Here is a 25,176-nt window from a genome sequence, read left to right as displayed (position 1 = left end):
TGAAAATGAAATTTTAAGGAAGAATCAAAATGAAACGCAGAAACTAGTAGAACAGGAAAGTGTGATAGTGAAGAGAAATCAAAATGAAATGAAGAGCTCAATAGATCAAATGACAAACACATTAGAAAGTCTAAAAAACAGAGTCAGTGAAACAGAAGAGAGAATATCGGACTTAAAAGATAGAGCACAGGAAAACATACAGTCAAACCAAAGAAAAGAAGAGGAAATTAGAAATCTAAAAAATATTGTTGGGAATCTACAGGATACTATTAAAAAACCCAACATTCAAGTTCTAGGAGTTCCTGAAGGCATGGAGAGAGAGAAAGGATTAGAAGGCCTTTTTAGTGAGATACTAGCAGAAAATTTCCCAGGTTTGGAGAAGGACAGAGACATCCTAGTACAGGAAGCTCATAGAACCCCCAATAAACATGACCAAAAGAGATTCTCACCACGACACGTGGTAATTAAACTTACCACAGTGAAACATAAAGAAAAGATCCTAAAATGTGCAAGAGAGAAACGTCAGATTACTCTCAGACGATCTCCAATCAGACCCACAGCAGACTTCTCATCAGAAACACTACAGCCTAGGAGGGAATGGCAAGACATAGCACAGGTGCTAAGAGAGAAAAATTGCCAGCCCAGAATATTATATCCTGCCAAGCTCTCATTTGTGAATGAAGGTGAAATAAAGACATTTCATAGCAAACAGAAATTGAAAGACTATGTGGCCACTCGTCCGGCCCTGCAAAAGATACTTAAAGATGTGCTATACTCAGAAACACAGAAACACGGCCATCAATAAGAAAGAAGAGAAAGGAAGAACACCTACCAGTAAAAGAGCATGGGAAGCTCAAAGCATATACTAGAAAATATTTCCGGGAAAATGGCAGGGCAAAGTCACTACGTATCAATAGTCACATTGAACATTAATGGTCTGAATTCTTCAGTTAAAAGACACCGTTTGGCTAACTGGCTCAAAGAACACAACCCAACTATTTGTTGCCTACAAGAAACACATCTCTCTAACAAAGAGGCATGCAGACTGAAAATGAAAGGTTGGAAAAAGATATTCCATGCCAACAGAAACCAAAAAAAAAGCAGGTGTACCCATATTAATATCAGACAAAATAAACTTTAATACAAAAACTGTTAAGAGAGACAAAGAGGGACACTATATAATGATTAAGGGTTCAATTCAACAGGAAGATATAACTATTATAAATGTATATGCACCTAATTACAGGGCACCGGTCTATTTAAAAGATATGTTAAGGGACTTAAAGGGAGATTTAGATTCCAATACAATAGTACTGGGGGACTTCAATACTCCACTCTCAGAAATAGACAGATCATCTGGACAGAAGATCAACAAGGAAACAGCAGATTTAATTGACACTACTGCCCAAATGGATCTAATAGAAATCTACAGAACATTCAACCCTACATCTACAGACTTCACATTCTTCTCAGCAGCGCATGGAACCTTCTCTAGGATTGATCACATACTAGGCCATAAAGCAAGTCTCAGCAAATTTAAAAGAATTAGAATCATACCATGCAGCTTCTCAGACCACAGCGGAAAGAAGCTGGAAATTAGCAACTCAGGAAACCCCAGAAAGTATGCAAACACATGGAGACTGAACAACATGCTCCTGAATGAACACTGGGTCATGGAAGAAATCAAAAGAGAAATCAAAAACTTTCTGGAAGTAAATGAAGACAACAACACAACATATCAAAACTTACGGGATACAGCAAAAGCAGTATTGAGAGGCAAATTTATAACAATAGGTGCCTATATCAACAAATTGGAAAGGTACCAAATAAATGAGCTTTCAGCGCATCTCAAGGACCAAGAAAAACTGCAGCAAACCAAACCCAAATCTAGTAGGAGAAGAGAAATAATTAAAACCAGAGAAGAAATTAACAGGATTGAAACCAAAAAAAAAAAAAAAACACTACAAAAAATCAGCCAAACGAGGAGCTGGTTTTTTGAAAAAATAAACAAAATTGACACCCCATTGGCACAACTAACTAAAAAAAGAGAAAAGACCCAAATCAATAAAATCAGAGATGAAAAAGGAAACGTAACAACAGACACCACAGAAATAAAAAGAATCATCAGAAATTACTACAAGGACCTGTATGCCAGCAAACAGGAAAACCTATCAGAAATGGATAGATTCCTGGACACATGCAAAATTGAACCAGGAAGACATACAAAACCTAAATAGACCCATAACTGAAACAGAAATTGAAACAGTAATTAAGGCCCTCCCAACAAAGAAAAGCCCAGGACCAGATGGATTCACTGCTGAATTCTACCAGACATTTAAAGAAGAACTAACTCCATTTCTTCTCAAACTATTCAGAACAATCGAAAAAGAGGGAATCCTCCCAAATTCTATGAAGCCAGCATCACCTTAATCCCTAAGCCAGAGAAAGATGCAGCACTGAAAGAAAATTACAGACCAATATCCCTGATGAACATAGATGCAAAAATCCTCAATAAAATTCTGGCCAATAGAGTACAACAACACATCAGGAAAATCATCCTGCCAGACCAAGTGGGATTCATCCCTGGTATGCAGGGATGGTTCAACATTCGCAAATCAATCAATGTGATTCACCACATTAACAGACTGCAGAAGAAAAACCATATGATTATCTCAATTGATGCAGAGAAAGCATTTGATAAAATTCAACACCCTTTCATGATGAAAACTCTAAGCAAATTGGGTATAGAAGGAACAATTCTCAATATAATCAAAAGAATTTATAAAAATCCCACGGCCAGCATCCTATTGAATGGGGAAAAGTTGGAAGCATTTCCACTGAAATCTGGCACCAGGCAGGGATGCCCACTCTCACCACCGCTATTTAACATAGTTCTGGAAGTTTTAGCCAGAGCCATCAGACAAGAAAAAGAAATCAAATGAATACAAATTGAGAAGGAAGAAGTCAAACTATCCCTCTTTGCAGAGGATATCATTCTGTACTTAGAGGATCCAAAGAACTCTACTAAGAGACTATTGGAACTCATAGAGGAGTTTGGTAAAGTGGCAGGATATAAAATCAATGCACGAAAATCAACAGCCTTTGTATACACAAGCAATGCCATTCCTGAGAAAGAACTGCTAAGATCAATCCCATTCACAATAGCTACAAAAACAATGAAATACTTTGGAATAAATTTAACCAAGGCCATTAAGGATCTCTACGATGAGAATTACAAAATCTTAAAGAAAGAAATAGAAGAGGATACCAAAAAATGGAAAAATCTTCCATGCTCATGGATTGCAAGAATCAATATCATCAAAATGTCCATTCTCCAAAAAGCAATTTATAGATTCAATGCAATCCCAATCAAGATACCAAAGACATTCTTCTCAGATCTGGAAAAAATGATGCAGAAATTCATATGGAGTCACAAAAGACCTCGAATAGCTAAAGCAATCTTGTACAACAAAAACAAAGCCGGAGGCATCACAATACCAGATTTCAGGACATAATACAGGGCAGTTGTAATCAAAACAGCATGGTACTGGTACAGAAACAGATGGATAGACCAATGCAACAGAATTGAAACACCAGAAATCAACCCAAACATCTACAGCCAACTTATATTTGACCAAGGATCTAAAACCAATTCCTGGAGCAAGGACAGTCTATGCAATAAATGGTGCTGGGAAAACGGGATTTCCACATGCAGAAGCATGAAGCAAGACCCTTACCTTACACCTTACACAAAAATCCACTAAACGTGGATTAAAGACCTAAATCTACGTCCTGACACCATTAAGTTATTAGAGAACATTGAAGAAACCCTTCAAGATATTGGCACAGGCAAAGAATTTCTGGAAAAGACCTGGGAGGCACAGGCAGTCAAAGCCAAAATCAACTATTGGGATTGCATCAAATTGAGAAGTTTCTGTACTGCAAAAGAAACAGTCAGGAGAGTGAAGAGACAACCGACAGAATGGGAACAAACAAATATTTGCAAACTATGCAACAGATAAAGGGTTGATAACCAGAATCTACAAAGAGATCAAGAAACTCCACAACATCAAAACAAACAACCCACTTAAGAGATGGGCCAAGGACCTCAATAGACATTTTTCAAAAGAGGAAATCCAAATGGCCAACAGGCACATGAAAAAATGTTCAAGGTCGCTAGCAATCAGGAAAATGCAAATCAAAACCACAATGAGGTTTCACCTCACCCCGGTGAGAATGCTTCACATACAGAAATCTACCAACAACAGATGCTAGACAGGATGTGGGGAAAAAGGGACAGTAACCCACTGTTGGTGGGAATGCAAACTGGTCAAGCCACTATGGAAATCAGTCTGGAGATTCCTCAGAAACCTGAAGATAACCCTACCGATCGACCCAGCCATGCCACTCCTTGGAATTTACCCAAAGGAATATAAATTGGCAAACAAAAAAGCGGTCTGCACCTTAATGTTTATTGCAGCACAATTCACAATAGCCAAGACCTGGAACCAACCTAAATGCCCATCAACGGTAGACTGGATAAAGAAACTATGGGATATGTGTTCTTTAGAATACTATACCGCAGTAAGAAACAACGAAATCCAGTCATTTGCAACAAAATGGGGAAATCTGGAACACATCATGCTGAGTGAAATAAGCCAGTCCCAAAGGGACAAATACCATATGTTCTCCCTGATCGGTGACAACTGACTGAACACCAAAAAGGAAACCTCCTGAAGTGAAATGGACACTATGAGAAATGGTGACTTGATCAGCATAGCCATGACTGTTAATGAACAACTTAATACATTATCCCTCTTAGTAGTTTTTTTGTCTGTTCTACTTAATATGACTGGTTTAATTCTGTAATTATCACAGTTATTCTTAAGTGTTGAAAATTAACTGAAATGTGATCCCTGTTAAACATAAGAGTGGGAATAAGAGAGGGAAGAGATGTATAATTTGGGACATGCTCAAGCTGACTTGCCCCAAATGGTAGAGTTAGAAACATACCAGGGGATTCCAATTCAATCCCATCAAGGCGGCATGTACCAATGCCATCTCACTAGTCCAAGTGATCAATTTCAGTTCACAATTGATCATAATGAAAGGACTAAGAGTCAAAGGGAGCACATAAACAAGTCTAGTACCTGCTAACACTAACCGATAGAATAAATAAAGGGGAGAGTGATCCAACATGGGAAGCGAGATACTCAGCAGACTCATAGAATGGCAGATGTCCTAACTAGCACTCTGGCCTCAGAGTCAGCACTAAAGGCATTCGGATCTGGCTGAAAAGCCCATGAGAGTATTTCAGGCATGGAAAGCCAAGATACTCTGGCAAAAAGATCTCTGTGAGTGAGATCCCAGTGGAAAGAACAGGTCTTCAAAGAAGGAGGTACCTTTCTCTGAAGGGAGGAGAGAACCTCCACTTTGACTATGACCTTGTCTAAACAAGATAAGATTCGGAGAACTCAAGGGGCTTCCATAGCCTTGGCAGCTCATGACTGGAGCATAGGGAGATTACTGATGCCATAAACAGGAGTGTCAATTGGTAAAGTCAACAACAGGAGTCACGGTGCACTTACTCCTCATGTAGGATCTCTATCCTTAATGTGCTGTGTATTGAGGCTTAATGCTATAACGAGTACTCAAACAGTATATTTCACTTTGTGTTTCTATGGGGGTGCAAACTGTTGAAATCTTTACTTAATGAATGTATACTAAACTGATCTTTTGTAAAAAAAAAAAAAAAAAAAAAAAAGGAAAGAAATTATCAATTCCCAACTTGACTCTCACTGCGATTAAACATGACAATAGGTCTGATCTTATTTCATCATCATTTAAAAAAAATCATCTATTATTTTTCACTTTATGTTTCTGTGTGGGAGCAAACTGTTGAAATCCATACTTAATGTATACTAAGCTGATCTTCTGTATATTAAGATAATCGAAAATGAATCTTGATGTGAATGGAAGGGGAGAGGGAGTGGGAAAGGGGAGGGTTGTGGGTGGGAGGGACGGTATGGGGGGGAAGCCATTGTAATCCATAAGTCGTACTTTGGAAATTTATATTCATTAAATAAAAGTTAAAAAAAATCAACATTTCTATTTTACATCATATTGTTAGGTATTTTTTCCATAAAATCCTTTTTAAAAGACATTTAACCTTCTTCTCTATAACATGTCATTGCATGTTTCTTAAAATGACATTTATGCCATTATATGTTTTCATACGTGGCATAGTATGTCAGACCACCATTTGGAATGCTTGTATCCCATATTGAAATGACTGGGATTGAGATCCACTTCTGCTTCTGTTCCAGCTTCCTAATGATACACTTGGGAGGTAGCAAATGGTGGCCCAAGTACTTGGGTTCCTGCCATCACATGGGACACCTGGATGAAGTTTCTGGCATCTGGCTTCAACCTGGCCCAGCACTTGCTGTTGTAGACATAAAACATTTTAACTTATCTGAATGGCAAAGCAACAGTGATAGATGGACAGAGATCTTTCATCCAGATTCACTACTCAAATTCTTACAATGCCCATGGCTGAGCCAGACCAAAGCTAGAATTCTGGAACTCCGTCATGGGCAGCAGAAATCTAAGTATTTGATCCATTACCTGTTGTCTCTCTGGGTATGCATTAGTAGGAAATGGATCAGGAACAGAACCAGGACTCAAAATGACACTCCAAATGAAGTATGTGTGTCTCAAGCACCATCTTAATTGTGATACCAAACTTTTCAAAGATATTTATTTATTTGAAAGTCAGAGTTAGAGAAAGAGAGGGAGAGCCAGACAGAGAAAAAGAGAAACAGAGAAAGACCTTCCATCTGCTGCTTTACTCCCCAGATAGCTGCAATGGCCTGCGCTGGGCCAGGTTGAACCCAGGAGCTAGGAATTCTTTGGGGTCTCCCATGTGGGTGACAAACAGCCCAAGCACTTAGGCTATCTTCTGTTGCTTTTCTCAGGCCATTATCAGGGAGCTGAGACAGAAATGAACAGCCAGGAGAGAAACCGGTGCCCAAATGGGATGCTGGCATCACAGGCGGCAGCTCTGCCCATTATACCATAACATTGTTCCCAAATGGGGACTTTTAAGCGTCTACACTGATCACCATCATTTTATCAAATTCTCAAGATGGCTCCACTTAACCTGAACGCCTGCTTTAGCAGGGAACACTCTGTTGTCAATTGGCTAGGCAACAAACAACAAGTACTATCTGGGTGCACACTGGATGCTACGTTGGGGGCTGAGGCCCAAAATGCCTCTTGGAAGCACATGTAAACACAGAGTACTTCGAAAGTGTGTGGAAAACTGAATTAAAAGATAAACCTATGTTGTATATAAAATGGAAACTATGCAGTTTTTTCATGATGCACATTTTGAAGAACTTTTGTTAAGAAGCCTTTGTAATTACATGCTAAGTGCTTTAAGGAATAAGGACCAGTTTCTCTGGAAAGTAATATAGAGAGGGACAGAAAGACGGAAGGGTGACCCTGAATTAGGTTGGAGGTGACATCAAAGAATGACTACTGAAAGTGTATTTAGTAGATTCTGCTGAGACGAAGAGCAGGAATTGCCAGTGCTATCATCATATGCATGGCTGGTGCATAGTCCAGCTCTGCACGGCTTATTAAAAATAAGAGCACGGTGTGATGGGGCAGGCCTTTAAGCTAGTGTTTAAAACACTGGTTTGATCAGCAGTGACAATTATTTCCTTAAGAGACTGCTTAGAATAGTTTCATAAATGCATTTAATTGCTCATTATACTTCCTAACAGCATCGCCAATCCGAGTTGCTCCCCTGAAAGCTAATCAGTAAGATTAAACTACTTGGCTCATGAAGCTGGCCCACCCACACGTAGACCTTTGTGTCGCTCCCCCTCTTCATGGAGGAACGACACAAGACCCTGCGCTGTTCTTTTGTCTGCTCGGCCCTTCCCGGGTTTGCTGCTGGTTCTTCCCGGGTTGGCTAGGGTTGGCTACTGTCCTTCCACCTCCGTGGAGGGGCGGTGCCCTCTGCCACTTTCCCCACTTCCGCGGGGGAGCAGCACACCGCCGGCCGGCTCTCTCGCGGGCTGCTCAGATGTTCCTCAGGTGTTCCCCTTATATGTTCCTGGTGCATGTTGTCTCTCTCCTCCTTTATAGTCCTCTTCCACCAATCCCAACTCTGCTACCCACACACCGAGTACGCTGCTCTCCTCCAATCAGGAGCAGGAGCAGCTCCTGCAGGTTAATGGTCAAACTGGAGGCAGCTGTGTAGAAGCTGTTTCCTCCTCTCCCAGCGCCATATTGTGGGAGAGCAGATGCTTAGAATAAGTCTTAATTCCAGTAACTTAGTCTAGTCCGAGTTGCTCCCGACAGTTCCCCCTTTCTTTTTATTTTTTGGCGTTGATACGCGCCTGTTTTCAGTGCCCCGCGGCACACACTCTGCTCTGCTTGCTATCGTTGCCCACAGGTGCTTACAAGCCCTACCAATCAGGCAAACTGAATCCGGGTCCTCTCTTCGCCATGTTGTGAGGTTTTTAGGCGCTGATGCGTGCCTGTGTTCGGTGCCCTGCAGCGCATGCTCTGCTCTGCTAGAACTGCCTGCAGGTGCTTACAAGCCCTACCAATCAGGCAAACTGAATCCAAGCCCTCTCATTGCCGTTTTGTGGGGAGACTTATTGATGTTGATTCGTGCCTGTCTTCGGTGACCTGCAGCCGCCCACAGGTGCTTATCGTCTTACTAATCAGGCAGACCGAATCCAAGCTCTCTCATTGCCATGTTGTGGGGAGGCCTTATTTTTCTCTATTTCTCTATCTCCGGGCATTCCTATCTCTCCTATTTTACTTCTATCTGCCAGCATTCCTATTTCTCTCATTTTACTTCTAAACTTCTGTTTCTCTTATCCCCGCGGCTTCCCGGCGCCCGCCCCGAGGCTGCTTCTCGGCGCCTCGCCCCGTGGCGGCTTCCCGGCTCTGCGCGGCTTCCCTACTTCGCGTGCGCTCCGCGGTCTCTGCGCCCCTTCGCACCCGCACCACGGCCTCCACGCTAGCCCTGCATTCCCTATCTACTTGCGCCCCGTGCGCTCTCCCCGCTTGTGCCCCACGCGCTCTCTGCACGCGGCGGCTTCCGCAAATCACAGCCTAGCTCACGTTTCCGCCATCGGTTGGTTTAGTTTTCAGTCTAAGTTCCCCGGGCTAACCTGACGAAATGCAACCTATAGCTTATGTCTCCGCTCCCAGTTTGGCTTCCCGTCTTTTGCTCCCCGGGCTAATCTGACAGATTCCAACCTGGCTTACGTCTCCGCCTCTGGTTTTAGCTTTTCGCCTTTTGTTCCCTGGGCTGACTTGACGAATTCCAACCTAGCTTACGTCTCCGCCTCAGCCTGCCCCCGCGGCTTCATTTTCCCTAACATTTTTCTCTACCGGGTATGTTTCCTAACTTTTCTTCCAACAATATTCCCCTCTCATTTCTCCTGGCTTCTCCCCACAGTCCGTATCCGAGTCTAAGTTTCTTCTAGGTTTCACTTTCGCTTTCAACCATAAATTTCTCCTAACCCCCGCCATAGTCTGTATCTGAGTCTATGTTTCTTCCAGCTTTCACTTTCGCTTTCAATCCTAACTTCTTCCAGCACTTTTTCTGTCCGGCTTTTCCCTAGGCTCTTTCCTAGTCTCTCTCTCCGGTATTTTCCCACTTCTTCCCTCGTCTCTCTCTGATATTTTCCCACTTCTTCCCGCTTCTTCCCTCCTAGGTTTCCTACCGAGTCACGGCACCATTATGTCTCCTAGGCTTCCTATCCAAGTCACGGCACCATTATGTCGCTCCCCCTCTTCGCGGAGGAGCGACACCTTTGCAGGCCACATTTGCTCTTCCCTGCTGGCTTAGTAACAGAAGTTCTACTGCACTCGATGGTTACTGAGGGTAAACGAGAGTGAGTGTGCCCTGGCAGATTCCCATCTCCCATGCTTCCACTTTCACATGCTTCTTAAGTGGACTCTAATCCTCATGGGAGAATTTAATCTGCTCATCTGTACACATCTCAACAACCTGCTTTGCTGAGAACTGGCTGCTGTCCCAAGGAAAAGTCTTCCAAATCTTTTAAAGCTTTTCTGACAGGAGCCATGAAATCGTGCTTTATTCAGAGTGCACTCAACTTGAACCTCAGGGGTTTCACGACTCAGAAATCACCCACTTCGTGTAGGACTTAAACTGGGAAAACTACTTCCTTGTCTTCTATAAGTCCCTCCCCTGGTCTCTGTGCTAAGTTTCTTTTTTTAAAAGAACAAACTATATATATTGGAGTGGCAGAGTTAGAGGGAAAGAGAGATAAAGAGGTTTTCCATCCGCTGGTTCACTCCCCTAGTGGCCACAATGGCCAGAGATGGGCTGATCCAAAACCAAGGGCCCAGAGCTTCTTCCAGGTCTCCCACATGGGTGCAGGGACTCAAGCACTTGTGCCATCTTCCTCTGCTTTCCCAGGCCATTAGCAGGGAGCCAGACCAGAAGTGGAGCAGCTGGGACATGCAACTGGCACCCATATGGGATGCTGGCATTGCAGCTGGAGGCCTAACCTACTATACCACAGTGATGGCCCCTGTGCTAAGTCTCTATACACTGTTGGGCCTTTTTGAACTTACTTCTTTCTCTTTCTCTCTTGCTCACATACACACATATCTTAGCCAGAAAACCAAGGAAAATAGGAAGTGGCCAGCCCTTCCCTAAACATAAAAAGCTGTCTCAGCCACACCTTCTCACAGGTCCATAATGATCATTGCTGGGGCCCAGAAATCCTGACTGGTCTATGTAAGGGCCAAACAATTATAATTTACAGAGCCAAACAATTATAATTACATCCTTCATCAAGGCATTTAATTAGGCACAAGATAAGAGACTTCTGGACTCCTAGGAACCCTTGCAGGGAAGATTGGGAATGACCCAGAAAGTAGCTACTTTAAGTCCCAAGGAAGCACAACCCTCAGCATTATACTGTTCAACCTGTGAATAGAGGGAGAGAAAATTTCATTTCTAAAATCCAGGCAAAGAGTTAGGCTGAGAGAAAATTTTAGCACTTTCTCTTTCTAAAGTTATCTTCTTAATATTTTCCTCTTTATACTTGGAAATCTAATTAACTAAAAGTGAAGAAAATTGGCTCAGGAGAAAAAAATCCTAATAGTGTAAAGGCCCAAAGAGTTACCCCTCTTCTAAGGAATCCTGTTAGTTGTGGCTGGGATCACACAGAAGCTTCACTGACCATTATCTGAGGCATCCTCATGTCTTGTTAACCCCAATGTTCACCACTTACCAAGAGACCACCATGAATCAGGAGCCATGTTCTACATATATCACCACATGCAATTCATTCAATAAAATGGGGGGGGGGTGAATTAAGCCAGTCCCATTGCATAGGAGAAAAAAACCAAGGCCCAAAGGGTTTAAATTCCCTGTCCCAAAAGCAATATAGCTAAGAAGTACCAGAGCTGCTGTTAAAAGCAGATTCGTGGAACTCCAAATTCTGGACCTAATACCATGTTGCACAGCACCTTGTCTGTCACAGGTGCATCTTGTTTTGTTTTAGGGGTTTTGTGGCATTGAGTGATTTATAAATTGTACTTCTTCAGTATTCCTTGAAGACCTACTATGGGAAAGCTACTATAGACATTTTAAAAAGCATAAGACCTAATTCCTTCCCTCATCTCTCACTCTGACTATTGCAATAGCCTGTTTACAAATCTTCTGTTGCCAACACTTTCTCTAGTTCAATTCATGTAGCAGTCACAGTATTCTTTAATTTTTCAAAAGATCTATTTATTTGGAAGGCAGGTTAAAAGACAAATTTTTGCAGTCATTGGTTCACTTCCCAAATGGGTGCGACAGCAGAGGCTGTGCCAGGTTGAAGCCAGAAGCCAAGGACTCCATCTGGGTCTCCAAGGTGGGTGGCAGAAACTCAAGTACTTTAGCCATCATCCACTGCTTCCCAGGAAAATGAGCAGAAGGATGAAATGGAAGTGGAATACCCAGAATTTGAACCAGCACTGTCATGAGATACGGGTGTCTGAAGCTAAAGCTACAGTCTAATCTTCTGTGCCACAATTCTCACCCCCAGAGTAATCTTATTAAATGAAAGAAAAGCCACTTTCTGCTTCTTCCTATTTACAATAATCTATGGCTTTCCATTACAACTGGAATAAAATCCAAGCTCTTGATAGCCTAAAAAAATTATGAAGGTTTGCCCCCTCTCCATCTCATCTACTACCACATGCCTCAATTCACTCTCACAGCTCTCAGGCCTTCTCTTTACTCCTAAAATGTGCCTAGACCCCTATTTTCAAATCCTTACACAGTTGTCTCCTGCTCATCACATTTCAATTGGAAATCATTTCCAAGGGCATACCAAGCTTATTTGGCAGTTGTTTTTTTTTTTCCTTTGATGACAAATCATTACATAAAATCAGTCATAATTATTTTCTTGATAAATTCTTTAGTTTTAACAGAAGCAATTGATGACTTAAAAGAAACTTTCATTTTTAAAGTATTCAAATTTAATATACTATCTACAAAGCAAACTAAAATTTGCACATACCAAACAAAAATACTATACTCTGCAGCTGAGCTGATTTGCTTTAAAATATAATCAAAGGGGTGGGCATTTGGCATAGTGGTTAAGGTACCACAAGTGGACACCACATCCTACATCAGAGTGCTGTGTTTGGGTCCTTGCTCTGCTTGCAATTCTAGTTTCCTGGGAAGCATCAGGTGATGAATCAAGTAACTGGGTTCCTGCCATCCACATGAGAGACTTAGATTTAGTTCCTGGTTTTGGCCTGGCCCAGGTCCCAGTTGTTGGGGCACTTGCAGAGAGAACCAGCAGATGGGATACCAGTTTTTCTCTCTGGATGAATGCAAGCATATGTAGTATCACAGCTGTTGGAGATAAAAACTTAGTCCCAGGGACCAACCAATTCTGAAATACTACTCTCTAACTAAATCTGCAATTTCAGGGGTCCACAGTGTATATTATGTGTGTTGAAGTTACAACATATATATCAAAACTTAAGTAACCACAGCAATTTTTTAAACCCTAGATCAACCAAATTTTTTTAGGAGAGAAATATTTTACAACGGTCATTGTTTAAAATTGCCAGTATATGATATATAGGAACAGGCCAAACATTACTGTTACTTTGGTTTGTTTAAAAAAAAAAAAATTATTTGAAAGGCAGAGTTACAGAAAGAGAGAAGAGAGAGAGAAATCTTCCATCCACTGGTTCATTCCCCAAATGGCCACCATTGATAGGGCTAAGTCAGAATGAAGCTGGAACCTAGAGCTTCTTCTAGATCTTCCAAATGGAGGCAGAGGCCAACTACTTGGGCCATAGTCCTCTGTTTGCCCAGGCATGTTAGCAGGGAGCTGGATGGGAAGTGGAGCAGCCAGGCCGGGACTTAAACCAGTGACCATATGGGATGCTGGCATCATGGGCAACAGATTTACCTACTATGCCATGCCAGGCCTATTATATTGGTTTTTTCAAACGTTTCTTTTATCTACTGGAAAGGCATAATGAGAGAGGTGGTTGACTTTCCAAATGGCCACAATAGCCATGGCCAACCCAGACTGAAGCCAGGAATCAGGAACTCCACCTGAATCTCCCACACTAGTAGCCATCAGCCACTGCCTTCCAGGATGCATGAGGAAGCTAGATTAGAAACAAGCTGCAGGGACTTGAACTGGCACCCCAATAGGGAAAATGGGCACTCTGAGTGGTGACAACCTGCTGCTGTACCACAGTACCTGTCCCACTGATTGCTCTAAAATCCCTCTACAGATTAGCAGCATCCTGCTCCCTTCCCCTGCACAGTTATAAAAAGAAAAAAAGAAAAAAAATTGGTGTGTGTTGTTATGTGGGGAAATAGGGCATGACAGTAGCAGAAACATGGAGGAGGAAGTAAAACAATGGAGATAAAATGTACCAGAAGCCAAGGGAGGGTAAATTTCAAGAAGGATGAAATAGTTGGTTGTAACCTATACTACAGAGCACCCCCTCTTCTCTTGTCAAAGCCAATTGGTAACACAGTCCAGAGATCTCCTTCTACTACATGGGGAGGTAAAACCAAAGTGCCTTCTTCTGGTCAGGATACAAATTAATTCAAAGGGGAAATTTTTTTTTTTTTTGAGGGGGTAAAGATTTAATTTATTTATTTGAGAGGCAGAGTTACAGAGAGAGGGAAAGACACAGAGAAAGGTCTTCTATCCGCTGGTTTACTCCTCAAATGTATGCAACAGCTAGAGCTGGACAGATCTGAAGCCAGGAGCCAGGAGCTTCTTCTGGGTCTCCCACATGGGTGCAGGAGCCCACACACTTACGTCATCTTCAACTGTTTTCCCAGGTCATAGCACAAAGTTGGATCAAAAGAGGAGCATCCAGAAATACAACCGGTGCCCATATGGGATGTTGGTGCCACAGGTGGAGGCTTAGCCCACTAAGCCACAGCGCCAGCCTGCAAAGGGAAAATTTCTTACATTTGTTCTTAACCATGTGTTAGTGTCAAAGGCAGGAAGAGAGATGAGTACATGTGATATTCATGCAGTGTCAGGTTTCTGTTCCTCAACCTTAATCCTGCATAGAAGTCAGCCAATGGCTAAATCAACCTTGATGGTGCATGAAGAGGGAGGAGATCCTACTTGGGACACAGGTAGCAAGAAAATCTCCGGGTCTGCCTCTTAGATGCCAATTTGAGGAAAGTTCTCAAAAATAACCACCCACAGAGCTGGTTAAATGCAATTACACTGACCACTCACACGTGCTGTCTATCCCATCTGCATCTTGCTCACTTAAAGAAACAGCAAGCACTTGACCACTTTTAAGTCATTTCACTTTTTAAAAGATTTATCACTTCTTTACTTGAAAGACAGTGAAGAGAAGAAAAACCAGAGAGAGAGAAAGACTGTGTTTTTCTATCTGCTGGTTCTCTATACTCCCACAACAGGATGATACTGGGCCATGCTGAAGCCAGGGTCCAGGATCTCCCATAATGGTGCCAGGAATCTAAGTATTTGGGCCACCATATGCTGCTTCACAGAGTGTGTTATAGCAGGAAGCTAGACTGGAGTGCACCCCAGAGTAGATCCCATGTATTCCATCATGGGATATAGACATCCTAAGAGGCAGCTAAACCCTCTGCAACACAACACCACCCCAAGTCTTTTCAATTTTAAACTCCCTTCTATAGGTAGGTCTCAATCTGATTTTTGGATGGTGAAATTGAAGTAAACATCACTTAACAGTTTTTTAACTTTTTTATTAAATAAAACATATTTTGTAAGCAAAATCACTTTCTAGCAACTGTGGCTACACTCCTATCCATTTCACTATTTAGAAGAAACATAATCAATTAGTAATTGGTTCTAGATGCAGGGGCATCATTTTTCTCTATTAATTCATCTCTTCAATTTTCAACCTTTAAATGCTAGGTTACAGGCCTTTCCCATAATACCAACTTCCAAGTTATCTCTTTAAAATCAATTTTTATTTTACAATAGTTTTCAGATTTACAGAAAAAAAATGCCAGGGTAAAACGGAGTTTATATATACCTCACCCCCAGTTTCCACTCTTACTAACAAATTAATATGGTACACTTAACACAACTAATTAAGCAATGTTGATAACATTTTTAAAAAATCAAGGTGGCATGTACCAATGCCATCTCACTAGTCCAAGTGATCAATTTCAGTTCACAATTGATCATAATGAAAGGACTAAGAGTCAAAGGGAGCACATAAACAAGTCTAGTACCTGCTAACACTAACCGATAGAATAAATAAAGGGGAGAGAGATCCAACATGGGAAGTGAGATACTCAGCAGACTCATAGAATGGCAGATGTCCTAACTAGCACTCTGGCCTCAGAATCAGCTCTAAAGGCATTCGGATCTGGCTGAAAAGCCCATGAGAGTATTTCAGGCATGGAAAGCCAAGATACTCTGGCAAAAGATCTCTGTGAGTGAGATCCCAGTGGAAAGAACAGGTCTTCAAAGAAGGAGGTACCTTTCTCTGAAGGGAGGAGAGAACCTCCACTTTGACTATGACCTTGTCTAAACAAGATAAGAGTCGAAGAACTCAGAGGGCTTCCATAGCCTTGGAAACTCATGACTGGAGCATTGGGAGATTACTGATGCCATAGACAGGAGTGTCAATTGGTAAAGTCAACAACAGGAGTCACTGTGCACTTACTTGTCATGTAGGATCTCTGTCCTTAATGTGCTGTGTATTGAGATTTAATGCTATAACGAGTACTCAAACAATATATTTCACTTTGTGTTTCTATGGGGGTGCAAACTGTTGAAATCTTTACTTAATGCATACTAAACTGATCTTCTGTTAAAAAAAAAAAAAAAAAAAAAAAGGAAAGAAATTATCAATTCCCAACTTGACTCTTACTGGGATTAAACACGACAATAGGTCTGATCTGATTTCATCATCATTTAAAAAAATCATCTATTATTTTTCACTTTATGTTTCTGTGTTGGAGCAAACTGTTGAAATCCTTACTTAATGTATACTAAGCTGATCTTCTGTATATTAAGATAATCGAAAATGAATCTTGATGTGAATGGAAGGGGAGAGGGAGTGGGAAAGAGGAGGGTTGTGGGTGGGAGGGACGGTATGGGGGGGAAGCCATTGTAATCCATAAGTCGTACTTTGGAAATTTATATTCATTAAATAAAAGTTAAAAAATAAATAAATAAATAAAATATATTTATTTGAAAGGCAAAATTACAGAGAGAAAGAGAAAAAAATCTTCCATCTGCTGGTTTACCCCCAATTAGCTTCAATGGCTGGGGCTGAGATAGGCCATAACCAGGAGCCTAAAACACCATCTGGGTCTCTTGGATCTCTCACATTGGTGGCCTGCGCCCATGTACTTGAACCACCTTCTGCTGCTTTTCCAGGAGCATCAGCAGAGAATTGGATTGGAACTGAACAGTCAGAACTTGCACCATCACCCACTGGCTTTGCAAGTGGTGAATTAACCCACTGCATCACAACACTGGCCCCAACATTGATATGTTATGAAATGAAATCCACATTTTACTTGTATTTGCTTAGTTTTTACTTAATGTTCTTTTTCTTTTCCAGGATCTCCGAATTGTAATTTTAAAGTCAGAAACTAGATCTTTTAGTTATAGAATCAATAAATGAGGGCAGCATAGTGGTGCTGCAAATTAACCTGTTGCTTACATGCCAGTATTCCATATCAGAAAGCCAGTTAGAAGACTGGCTGCTCTTCTTCTGACCCAGCTTCTTGTTAATGCAGTGGAAGATGGTCCAAATGCTTGGATCCCTACCATGCATGTGGGAAACTCATATGGGGTTCCTAACTCCTGGTTTCAGCCAGGTCCACCATAGATGTTGCAGCCATCTCTCTCTCTCTCTCTCTCTCTACTTCCCCCTTTAAAACATAATACATGTACATATTAAGTGTCAAATACCACATAGGTGTATAAATAAAAGTATTACTTCTTTCTTTCCAAGAAGAAACTACTCTTAAGTTTCTTACATGCCCTACTGTAAGTTCCATATGCATATACACAATTGTACTTAACATCATGAAAAATGGAATTAAAATGTAAAGTTTGTTTTACTATAAATTTTGAAATCCATGCATAGAAAGGGTCTTCAAAAAGATTGTGTAGTGCATTATGAAAAAAATTGAATGGGTTTCAATTTTTTGCACCAAAATAACATTATCTTTTAACTCCATTTTCTATGAATTTTTTGAATTTACAAAGATACATATGCTTGTATCTTTTTTTTATATGAAGTAGTATTTTTTTTTCTGTGCCTTCTTTGACATATAAGCAGTCTGTCCCTAACTCATTTTTCAAACTACTACATATTTTGTATTCTATTATATGGATGTTTCATAATGTATTTTAGTATTTCCCTATTGATATACACTTGTTTTGTTCTCACTGCAAAAAATATTATAAAGAACTTACAAAGTCTTTATGTACTTGACTAAATATCTGTAGGATAAATTCCTGCAGCTGAATCCTACCAAAGGACACTTGCATTTAAAATATTTTGTAAAGATACTGGCAAATTTTCCTCCAGAGACACTCTTCTGTATTATATTCCTGCCACCTGTGAGTACAAGATCCTCTTCCCCAACTTCATCAAGTATGTTATCACACAAACTGTTCATTTCAAGATGTTTCAAATTTTCCATCTTCCTTTCTCTAACTTCAGGTTGTCTTCCTTCTTCGTGGCTCTCTGATCACATTCGGTTCTCTTACCAAATTTCTGTGAATACTGTCCTGTACTTATTTCCCTCCATCCTTATACTCTAATTCCTTTCCCTCACACCTCCAACCTCATTTTCCCTGCTCATAAATTGCCCTTATAGTTTCTCTGCAACTCAGCACCAGCGAACAGAAAGCACTCTTTCCCTGCTCTCCCAATCTGTCAACTTCCTGGACCAACAGAGAATGTTAATCAAGAAACCTGGAAAGATTTCATCAGGGTCAAATTACAAGAAGGAATAAATTCCCACTGCTGTAGATCTGAGGAAAAATATGCCTGGGAAAGCATTGGAAGATGGCCCAAGTCCTTGGGCCGCCACACCCGTGTGAGAGACTTAGAAGAAGCTCCAGGCTCCTGGCTTCGGATTGGCACAGCTCCAGCCGTTGCGTCCATGTGGGGAGTGAACCAGCAGATGGAAGACCTCTCTCTTTCTCTGCCTCTGCCTTCTGTAACTCTGCCTTTTAAATAAATAATTAAATAAATAAATAAATAAATAGAGAGAGGGTGGACGATCTTTGTCCCCCCTGCCTTTCAAATGAAATGACAATAAGTAAATATTAAAAAAATAATAATAATAGAGAAGTAGGGCAAAAAATAGGGGTGAAGGAAAGCAAAAACTTAAAATCCTAAAAGCACCAGACTGTAAAATAGGAAACAAATCACAGAAAGGGTAGAGGTGGGAGCAAAGATTATCTCAGGAAAAAAAGCCAACTTCTTGCATCCTCCAAGAAAAGATCTTTCACTCCATCACTACCACCTTCTGTCCAGAGCTCTAAATACAATTCAAGAGAAGGCATGGGTTGCATGCAAGGCGGGGCACAGCGGAAGGGGCAATGAAAACCCAGTTCCTCTAATAGCAAATTCCTCACCCCAACTTCATATGCAGCAAATCTGTACTCACCACCTAAAATCAGCTTCACAGAATAAACCACTGAGGCTCAGAAAAATCAAAGATCCACAATTGCTGGCCTATTAAGCCTCTTAGAAATTAGGATGCTGCTAGATAAACTGGTATTATGGTCAAGATACTTATAAAGACAAAAATAGGGGCTGGCACTATGGTGCAGTGGGATAAGCTGTGGTCTGCAATGTTGGTCTCCCATTTGAGCACTGGTTTGAGCACCAGTTGCTCCACTTCCAATCCACCTCCCTGCTAAAGTGCCCGAGAAGTTAGCAGAAGACGGTCAAAGTACTTGGGTACCTGCCATCCATGGTGGAGCTCCAGATTTTGGCTTTGGTTTGGCCCAGCCTTGAGGGGTGTGACCATTTGGGGATTGAACCAGTAGATGGAAGATCTCTCCCATCCCCATTATTGCCTTTCAAGTAAATATAAAAAAAAAAAAAAAAAAAAAAAAAACCCACACACACACACACAAAGATGCAAATTAGATGGTAGTCTATGGGTTTATGACTACTGAAAATGAACTGAAGACAATGGAAAGTGATAGATAAAATAACTGGGGCTAAAGCATGCAGCCCTGACAACAGTACTCAGCAAGGCTTCAAGCAGATTTAGATAAGTATGTGCAGGAGCCAGCACTGTGGCATAGCAGGTAAAGATGCTGCCTGCAGTGCCAGCATCCCATATGGGTGCCAGTTCAAGTCCCAGCAGGTCCACTTCCGATCCAGCTCTTTGCTATGGCCTGGGGAAGTAGTAGAAGATGGCCTAAGTGCTTGGGCCCCTGCACCCACATGGGAAGACCCAGAGGAAGCACCTGGCTCTTGCTTCAGATCAGCACAGCTCCGGCCGTTGCGGCCAATTGGGAAGTGAACCAATGGATGGAAGACCTCTTTCTCTCTCTCTCTCTGCCTCTTTAAGAAAGAAAAGAAACAGAAAAAGTATCTACAAATAGGCCAGTGCTATGGTGCAGCAGGTTAAAGCCCTGGCCTGCAGTACGGGCATCTCATATGGGCGCTGGTTTGGGTCCCAGCTGCTCCACTTCCTATCCAGCTCCCAGCTAATGCACCTGGGAAAGCAGTGGAGGATGACCCAAGTCTTTGGGCCCGTTTACCCACGTGGGATACCCAGAAGAAGCTCCTGGCTTCAGATCAGCTTAGCTCCAGCCATTGTAGCCTTTTGGGGCGTGAACCAGCAGACAGAAGACCTCTCTGTCTCTATCTCTGTAACTCTGCTTTCAAATAAATGAAATAAAGCTAAAAAAAAAAAAAAAGTAATCACTGCAACTGCTCACTTACGATGTCACTTTTAAAAAAAAGTATTTGCAAAATGCACAACTGAGATGAGATCTATACAGAACAAAAAGCATTTTTTTTCTTAGAATGTAAGGGAAAGGATTCTTTCTTTTTGTTTTAGATTTTTACCTGTTTGTTATTTAATTTGAAAGGCAGGGAGAGAGAGAGAGAGACAGAAAGAGGTAGAGAGCAGGAAAGAAAAAGATCCTGCATATGCCAGTACATCTCCAAATGCCCACAAGAGCTAGTGCTGGGCCAGGCTTAAGCCAGGAGCCTGGAACTCAATCCAGATCTCCCAAATGGGTGGTAGGTACCTAAGAACTTTAGTCATCACCTGCTACCTCCAAGGGTGAGCATTAGCAGGAAGCTGGATAAGAAGCACAGCCAAGACCTGAACTTAGGGGTGGCACCATGGCACCAAATGGGCGCCAGCTGAAGCCCAAGCAGGTCCATTTCCAATCCAGCTGTCTGCTATGGCCTGAGAAAGCAGTAGAAGATGGCCTAAGTCCTTGAGCCCCTGCACCCACGTGGGAAACCTGGAAGCTCCTGGCTACTGGCTTCAGATTGGCTCAGCTCCAACTGCTGCAGCCAACCGTGGAGAGAACCAGCGGACGGAAGACTTCTCTGTGCCTCTCCTTCTCACTCTGTGTAACTCTGACTTTCAAATAAATAAATAAATCTTAAAAAAAAAAAAAAAAACCTTGAACTTGGCACTTCATATGGGTGTCCCAAACGGCAGCTTTTTTTTTTTTTTTTTTGGAAGACTTATTTATTAGCCAGCGCCGTGGCTCAACAGGCTAATCCTCCACCTTGCGGCGCCAGCACACTGGGTTCTAGTCCCGGTCGGGGGCCAGATTCTGTCCCGGTTGCCCCTCTTCCAGGCCAGCTCTCTGCTGTGGCCCGGGAGTGCAGTGGAGGATGGCCCAAGTGCTTGGGCCCTGCACCCCATGGGAGACCAGGAGAAGCACCTGGCTCCTGCCATCGGATCAGCGCAGTCTGCCGGCTGCAGCACGCTGGCCACGGCAGCCATTGGAGGGTGAACCAACGGCAAAGGAAGACCTTTCTCTCTGTCTCTCTCTCTCACTGTCCACTCTGCCTGTCAAAAAAAAAAAAAAAAAAAAAAAAAAAAGACTTACTTGTTTATTTGAAAGACAGAGTTAGAGAGACAGAGGTCTTCCATCTGCTGGTTCACTCCCCAAGTAGCCGTAACAATCGGAGCTGCGCCAATCTGAAGCTTCCTCAGGGTCTCCCATGAGGGTGCAGGAGCCCAAGGACTTGGGCCATCTTCTACTGCTATCCCAGGCCAGAGCAGAGAGCTGGATCAAAAAAGGAGCAGCTTGGACTAGAACCGGTGCCCATATGGGATGCCGATGCTTTAGGCCAGGGCATTAACCCACTGCACCACAGCACTGGCCCCAAATGGCATCGTAACCACTTGTACCCATCCTGGAAAACACAATTCTTAGGTCTTAAGTACAATAAATTAAAAAGGAGAGAAAAGACGTCTACAGCAGTTCTCTCAGAGCTCAAAATTCCATGTAATTTTAGACACTATATTATTCACTCATCTTCTCTCCAAAGTCATTGGGAAGGAGTGAATTGTCCTTAGGCTTGGTATCTGACAGCCACCAAGGCAGAGGCAAAGAGTATGACTAACCAAGCCCCTTGCCCCAGAGAAAGACCCTATGTCTTACTATCGCTCCCCAGTTAGGAATGTAGCATCACATTCTATCATTTCCTCTGTCTTAAGAGTAGTTCATACAGGGGGTCATGGAGTGAGCTCTCAAGTCACTCCTGTTCCAGCCACCATACAACTGGAGCCATGGAGGAAAGGCAACATTTAGGTACCAATTCCTTAACATCAATTAGATTTGGTGGGGGGGGGGGGGTGCTAAAGACCTGTCAAACTACGCAAACCCCTAAAAGATCAGGGCTTGCCAGAGTCTGTCCTTGTAATGCAATCAAAGCAGAAGTGAAAGGTAAGCGTGGTTCAAGAGACTTCAGCTCTGTGCCCAACACTTGTAATATTAATTATAGCTCAAATTTACAAAATGCTTACTTTGTGCCAGGCATTATTACTCTTAGGACCTTATCTGTATATTCTATTAACTCACTTAGCTTTATGACAACTCTCATAATTTGGTATCAGTGTTCATCCCACTTAGCCCTAAGGAAAGGGAGGTACAGAAACAACAGGAGCATCTCTGCATTCTCACAGAGTTAGCATGAAAAGCAGAGCAACACACACACACACACACACACACAAACACACACAGAGGGAGAGGGGGAAAGGGGGGGGGAGGAGAACAGGGAGAGGGAGGGAGGGAGAGAGGGAGGGAAGGAGGGCGGGCGAGCAATCTCTTCATCCACTGGTATACTCTCCAAATGGCTGCAACTGTCAGAACTGTGCCAGGATGAAGAAAGGAGCCAGAAATTCCATTTAGGGCTCCCAAGTGGTTTGCAGGTGTCTCTTTTTCTCCATCACTCTGTATATCAAATAAATAAATATATATTAAAAAGAATGTCTAAGAATCCATGAACAGATGGAAGTATCATTGTAACTACTACATCATGAATCTGATCCATAGTTCTCCCTATCCTGGGATTTTCTTCCTTTTCAACTGATCCTGTAGCTACATTACCCAGGTTTGATTTTCATCTACGTCTTGCTTGTGTGATAAGGGGAACTTTGCTTAAAAACCCTGTGGCTTAGTTTCCTGAATTGTAAATGGCAATATGTAACACCTATCTCAAAACAGTGATATAAAGATTAATGCAATCAAAATACTGTCTGCTATTATTATCAGGAGAAGCACTGTTTCTGTCTTCCCTTGTTGTCATTTCAATAGTCATAAAAAGATTGAATTTCAATGTGTCTCATACAGTTAGCTTAAGGAGAACAGGAAGTATGCAAATAAATATGAAGAGAACAGTTCCCCTGGGAAGTTGGAAGAGTAACCCTGAAACTTATTAAGATTTTGTTAATGAATCTGCTTCATAATGGTCTATTAAGAAATCACATAATGAAATTTCCCACACAACTAAAGCCTTTCCTAATTGCTTGCTCTTTCCAATCCTCCCGGCCCAGCTCTGACTTCTAAAGATCTCACCTAAAGCACAAGCCCTTCCAAATCCTTCAAAATCTGTCCTGGCCTCTTCATAGTGCCCCAGCACAGAGATCAGTTATGCTTACAGCCTAGAAAAGATCACTAGGCAAAAAGCCTTCTTCATCTCATCTCTGCTTGTCATTCCTCAGACCGGGTGTTATACCCCTACTTCCATCCATAGAAAAGACAGTCACAGGCCCTGGACACAGAAAAACAAAGGTGCTCAGATTTCTGTTGGGTAGAAAGGTGAAGGGTGATTCTTCTCAATGGGGATCTGGCAAAGTGAAATGTCAGCTGAGATGTCACAGATCGGCATAGAACAGGGTCTGTCAGCCTACATTCCCAAGAGTCTACAAAAATTGGGAACCTTTTGCCCCAGATTGCCTAGGGAAGGAATGCTATAATCAGCCTCAGGGAATAAGCCCTCTACTGTAGCCCAATTCCAATTGCAGAACAGCATGTGAGAAGCCTCCCTCCAAGTTCTACACTAGGGTATTTATTTATTTATTTATTTATTTTTATTTGACAGGTAGAGTCATAGACAGTGAGAAAGAGAGACAGAAAGAAAGGTCTTCCTTCCATTGGTTCACTCCCCAAATGGCTGCTATGGCCAGTGTTGCGCCAATCCGAAGCCAGGAGCCAGGAGCTTCCTTCTGGTCTCCCATGCGGGTGCAGAGCCCAAGCATTTGGGCCATCCTTCACTGCCCACCCAGGCTACCGCAGAGAGCTGGACTAGAAGAGGAGCAACTGAGACTAGAACCCAGCGCCCAAATGGAATGCCAGTGCTGCAGGCGGAGGATTAACCAAGTGAGCCACAGCACCGGCCCCTACACTAGGGTATTTCATAAGCTATTTTAATCCCCTAATACTGTTTCATTCTTTAGACAAACATTTCTTTGTGTATCCATATCCATGCATACAGTGCCTACGTAGGCATTTACTTAGTTACTTTTGGACTACAAAACACACCTGTGTGATCTTTTCCAACTCAGCCACCCTGTAAGGCATAGCAAGGATTATTTGCTACTTCTCATTTGAATTGTGAGTAGCTGGTTCTAAAAAAAAAAGTGATTTACCAGGAGTCATACAGCTTGTCCCTGACAAGCCCAGCATTTGATTCTGCACTGTGACCCTGTCCCTGAGCCAATCCTCTCGCCAGAAGGTGCTCAACACTGGAGCGTCTTTCACACTATGTCAAAGAGGCTGGAGCCAGCTAGCACCTCTTGGCAGGGCTCCACAGGAGAAGTGGAGTTTTCACAACCGCTATACAACTACATGAAGTGACACACTGGATGGAGTCACAAAGGAGACAGAAATTGGCGCTTGGAAGAGAAAACAATTAAGCAAATAATTACAATAGAATATGATGAGTTACCTTAAAAGAAAGCAGGAAATTATGTTGGGGGAAAAACCACTCCAAGTCCAGAAGTAAGTTTGATGAGTGTATCCCTTAGTACTCAGGTATCTAAAGCCACCAGAACCTCACCCAGAGCCCCTTTCTGTGGCTCATTTAACCTCTCACCCACTGGCACTGCCCACAAAAAGGCTAAAGCTTGAAGCAGAAGTCCAATCCACACAT

General features: G+C 42.3%; 1 protein-coding gene across 40 annotated transcripts in view; it reads right to left on the bottom strand.

The window, feature by feature from the left end:
• LOC103345948 (zinc finger protein 39) overlaps positions 1–25,176 on the bottom strand; it is a 74,215-nt gene that overhangs the window by 34,824 nt on the left and 14,215 nt on the right. For 11 of the 40 annotated variants that reach the window (XR_007916585.2, XR_011382925.1, XM_070059248.1 and 8 more), the window contains one exon: positions 14,358–14,491. The exons of the other annotated variants lie outside the window; for them this stretch is intronic. The gene's annotated coding sequence lies outside the window, so the exon portion shown is untranslated. The remainder of the gene's footprint in view (positions 1–14,357; positions 14,492–25,176) is intronic. 40 annotated transcript variants of the gene reach the window in all.

This window comes from Oryctolagus cuniculus, chromosome 16, assembly GCF_964237555.1.
Source record: "Oryctolagus cuniculus chromosome 16, mOryCun1.1, whole genome shotgun sequence".
Classification (NCBI taxonomy): domain Eukaryota; kingdom Metazoa; phylum Chordata; class Mammalia; order Lagomorpha; family Leporidae; genus Oryctolagus; species Oryctolagus cuniculus.
This window is presented reverse-complemented; position numbering and strand designations above follow the sequence as displayed.